Source organism: Solanum pennellii, chromosome 11 (genome assembly GCF_001406875.1).
Source record: "Solanum pennellii chromosome 11, SPENNV200".
Lineage (NCBI taxonomy): Eukaryota > Viridiplantae > Streptophyta > Magnoliopsida > Solanales > Solanaceae > Solanum > Solanum pennellii.
Window position 1 is genome coordinate 8,294,009 of NC_028647.1, and position 5,255 is coordinate 8,299,263.

General features: G+C 30.8%; 1 pseudogene across 1 annotated transcript; it reads left to right on the top strand.

Moving 5' to 3' along the window:
• The first annotated feature begins 1,895 nt into the window (after nt 1–1,895).
• Nucleotides 1,896–4,187, top strand: LOC107004527 (annotated as a pseudogene). Its single transcript, XR_001454749.2, has one exon. The product of XR_001454749.2 is annotated as an F-box/kelch-repeat protein At3g06240-like (transcript).
• Nucleotides 4,188–5,255: the final 1,068 nt, after the last annotated feature.

Consider the following 5,255-nt stretch of genomic DNA (forward strand, 5'->3'; position numbering starts at 1 on the left):
AAAGAAAATTTATCTAAATGCTCCCTCTGTCCCTATTTACTTGTCCATATTTCCTCTTTAAATGTCCCTAGTTACTTGTCCATTTTTACAAATTAATAAAGGATAAAAAAAAATTTCTATTATACCCTCATTTAAACTTCTTGAAAATTTCTAAGTTTTAATTCATCCTTTTTGAAATAATATTTAATAAGGGTAAAATTATAACTTTACCATGTTAATTATTGTTATCTTAATATGTATGTCTTTTCTAAAGTGCACAATTAAATAGGAACAGAGGGAGTATCTATAAGGATATTAATTTTCTATTTTTTTTTAATGTTGCACTTAATTCTCATGTCCCACATGATGTTCACTAAGTCAAAACAATTAACTTTGAAATTTGATCCAAATACAGAAATTTCTCTATTTTAGGTTTGTGATTTTTCGATGAAATTTACAAAATTTTTTTTAAATAGTTGTGATTTTTCCAACTGGTATGAGAAAGAGTTGTGATATAATAAAGAGTTTGACTTTTTAGGGGTATGATTTCTCGGAATGGTCAAGAAAATACTTGTTNTGAGTCAAAACAATTAACTTTGAAATTTGATCCAAATACAGAAATTTCTCTATTTTAGGTTTGTGATTTTTCGATGAAATTTACAAATTTTTTTTTAAATAGTTGTGATTTTTCCAACTGGTATGAGAAAGAGTTGTGGTATAATAAAGAGTTTGACTTTTTAGGGGTATGATTTCTCGGAATGGTCAAGAAAATACTTGTTTATACAACTCTTTGTTGACTATAGGCCTAACTTGTTTAAATCTATGATAAAATAAATTTAGTAATATCACAAATAAAAAAGTAAATTTTAGCTCATAAAATTTTTCAAAAGTTTAAATTTTAACATTATGAAATAATAATCTAATTCTTTTTCATGAATCATAAGATTTGAAAACAAAATTTGCACTATTAATCAATAACTTAAAAGTAAAAAGGAAAATATCATACTTTTGTAAGATAATTTTTTCAAACTAATTAAGTTCTTTTGAAAGTATCTTTTGAAAATTAGATATGAAACAAGACAGAAGTTGGAGTTGGTGGGGGCGGAGAAGAGGATTCGGTGACTGATGGGGTGGAGGAATGGTTGCGATTGGGGTGGAGAGGAAGATCTGATGGCTGGTAGGGTGGAAGAGTTGTAGGGGTTGGGGTTGGGGTGGGGGTGGGTGGAGAAGGAAACTGGGTCGGGTAGGGTGAAGAAGACGATGGGGTTGGGTTGGGGTAGTTATTTTATTCTTATTGTTTGAGTTTAAAATGACATATGCCATCAAATATGTGTGTGTGTGTGTTGCATATGTTTATTTGATTCATCACTTTGACACATCATAAAAAATTATATTATACACACTTATATATTTGGGTAATTGTAAAAAAAGTGTCAAAATGACGAAATAGAACCTTATAAAGTGTTTAAAATGAGCAAAGTCTACTTAGATTGTCTAAGTAAAAGTTAGTGTCAATTTTTCGGGGTTATCAATGGGTTAGGCCTTGACTATAAATAGAGAAGTTTATCTATTCTTTTCCATGCATTTTGATTTTTTTAAATTTAATTATGAATAGCCAGATAACTATATTTGATTTGTGTAAACACTAATTTTGGACACGTGCAATGCACGTGTATGCCATACTAATTTATATAGAATCATTAGAATTAATAAATCTATTTTCTGATAGAACAAAGTTTTATAATTAACATAAGGATATTAATTTTCTATTTTTCTTTTTTTAATGTTGCACTTAATTCTCATGTCCCACATGATGAGTCAAACAAATAACTTTGAAATTTGATCCAAATACAGATATTTTCACTCAAATATTGCCACATAACCCATCTAGATTCTTCCATCAAACCATTTTATGCCTATAAAATGAATAACTACTCCCAAGTGAAAAAAGTGGAAAGTTGAGAAGAACCAAAACAACTTTTCCAGCAAAGAAAAAGTTAGCCCAGAAAACCTAAAAAAGAAAAAAAGAGGCAAAACAGAGAGTTTTAGGAATTTTTCTTTGACAAGGGTGGTTGCCCCTCTCTTGTTTAGCCAATGATTTTTATTTTTATTTTTCAGAAGCAACAACCCTTGGATTCATGTTAATTTCTTGGAAATGACTGGATCATTGAAATGGCAATTATACATATATTCCACAACTTTTTGGCAATAATCTGGTTTTTTTTTGTGTGTGTGTCTCTGTTACTCTCTCTACGGTATGTATGTGTGTTGTATTAGAGGCAATGATGATGACGATGATGATTTTTTCGAATTCTGGGCTAACTGGATTGGGGATGGAGACTATGCGATCCGTATCTTGCTTGGCAAATCATCTTGATTTTGCAGCCATGGCGTGGTTGCCTCTCTTTCGTCCTCATCTCTTTGCAGATCTGAGCCTCTAAATTGTTATCAACAACATTTGAATCTCTTGAAATAATAATTCAAAAATTGTTTTTCATTTTTTTGAAAAAATAATATATTATGCTCTTTTATTATCTATCTTTTATTTATTTATTACCTTAAAATCATGATGAACTTGATGTAGAAATTTCTCTATTTTAGGTTTGTGATTTTTCGATGAAATTTACAAGTTGTTTTTTTTAAGCTTTCCTGGTAATGTCATTTGATAGTCTTATTATTTCAAATTGCTAATTAAAAAGAAAAAAAAAATTGTGTTGTACAAGTTTGACAGATACATATACAAAGATAAGATTTATGTGGTTGATTTCAGTTTCAAAAAAAAAAAAGATTTATGTGGTTCATTCTTCCATACTTGTTGACAAACTCAACAACTATTAAGTATTGTGTAGTATTACATAACTTGATAAAAATATTGAAATTTGATGAGACAAAAAATATAAGTAGCTAAGAGTTGTAAGAAATGAGTGATGAAGCAACTTCATCTCTGATGGATCTTCCATCTCCAATCTTGTTACGAATTCTCTCTACATTACCTCCTACCACACTATTATACGTCAAAACCCTCTCCAAAACTCTTCTAAACCTAACCTTAGATTCTGAATTTTTAAAGTTGTCACGTTCAGCATCTCCAGCCATCATCATCATCCACCAATTCAACTCTAATAGGACCAACACCTTAAAGTTTTTGAAATTCGTAGTCGATTATAACTTTGATCATGATCCAATTGGTGATGTTGATCTACAGTTTCACTTTCCTGTTGTTCAGTTTTTCCTTGTTGGATCAGTTCATGGTTTTGTTTGTTTTAATTACTTTTTCGATACTGTTGACAGTATTTACATCCTCAATCCAACAACAAGAGAATATATCATCCTTCCTGAGCCACAACGGGTAAGAAAGTGGCCTAATACAGTAAGGTATGGCTTCGGTTTTGATCCTGTTAAGTTAGAGTACAAAGTGGTTAGAATCTATCAAGAGGAAATTCGCGATGATGATACTAATGGTTCTCGTTATTACAAGTCTGAAGCTCAAGTTTACACAATTGGGAAAGGGTATTGGAGAAGTTGTGCAGGGCATGTTATGTTCTGGTTTGGATGTTGGGTAGAGGGGGTGAATTTATATGGAAAGATTCATTGGTTGGTTTCTGATGCTAATGGAAATGAGTTAATATGTTCGTTTAATTTGGAGAATGAGTTGTTTGAATCATTCCCAACTGCTCCAGGGTACAATAAGGAAAATTGTCCAAATCTACGAAGTTTGGGGGGTTTTGGTCGTTGTCTATGTGTTTGTGATAATAATGCAGATACTCATTTTGAGGTATGGGTGATGAACGAATACGGAGTTACTGATCCATGGTTAAACAGATTGTCATAAACATAACTCCTGAATGCAACAATTATTGGTTGTGCTATGAAATGATTAATCTGGTGAAAGTTTTGGATGACGGAGAAGTGTTGTTCTTGTGGCGCGATGATTTCTTGTTCGTGCACCATCCTGTGAAGAACACATTGAAAAGGGTTGATGTCTGTGATGGCAACTTTGTGGCATCTGTGTATGTATCAAACTCTTTATCTCTCAAGAATTTTGAAACAGAGGTTGTAAATGTCTTTTAGATATCTTGTACTACTAGAGCATTGTATATTTTTAGCTTTGTGTTTTATATCCTTGGCTAACAATAACATACCATCATGTTATTTGAGGGGAAAGTTGTTTGTACAAATCTGCACGTAATATATGATATTTAATCTAATCAAAGACATGCCAAAAACAAAAAATATCTGATAGCAGCATCGGGTGCGTGGACAATTCGAGCAACATTGAAAAAAAGAGTTGGAATTTTCAGAAAATAACAAAATAAGGCTGAGAGACAAATACTGCAATGTAATCAAAGGAAAATATTCAAAAGGTAATGTAATGAATGAGTTTTGCTTGTAAGTTGCTAATATTCTCTCCTTATTTGGTACTCTTGTTATTTTAGATTACAAAAAATCCCAAATATATCATTGAATTTTTAGAAGAAAAAAAACTGAACGAAATGCCTATTGGTGCCACTTTCGGAAGATGAGTTTGGATCTAACTCAATTTCAAAATTAGCTGATGAATCTTGAGTATTACTTAATCTCAAAAACTATTTGTAAATAATTCTGTTGATTTATATGACCGGCACTAAATCAAAGTGCCCTTGTTGCCAGTTATGAAGATAGATTTTTGGTATAACTCAATCTCAAAAGTGAAAATAACTTTTCAAAATTCTCGAGACTCCTAACAAGAGCATGGACAATATACCATGGAACTCAACAATAAATTGAAATTACTATAACTAACTCTCATACCAAATAAATATATATTGCGGAAAATTCAAATTCAATTGCTAACTCACGAAGAGAAAAATTATTCAAATTCATATAACAAGATCAATTTTTCAATCCTTCTTGGGATGTTAAACTTCTTTAACACCACTTACCTCAAAAATCAGTAAAATTAATAATGGGGGATAAGTTCTCATATCCCACATGCTGTTCACTAAGTCAGACAAATAGCTTTGAAATTTGACCGGTATCAGGATGAACCCGATTGGAAATATCAAAATAAATATCCGGTTTTGTTCTATTCCATTATATATTAAGATGGAATCGGAATGGAACGGGATGAGATAAACGGGACGACATTTTTAGTTATTTCAAAATCGATTAAATTTTTTTACTTATTGTGATTTTTTAAAATACGAAAATATGAATATTTTTTTTATTTGTCTAAGTTTAAATTATTAGTTTTTAAATTTATAATGTAATTTTTAACTTAAATTTATTTTAAAGAT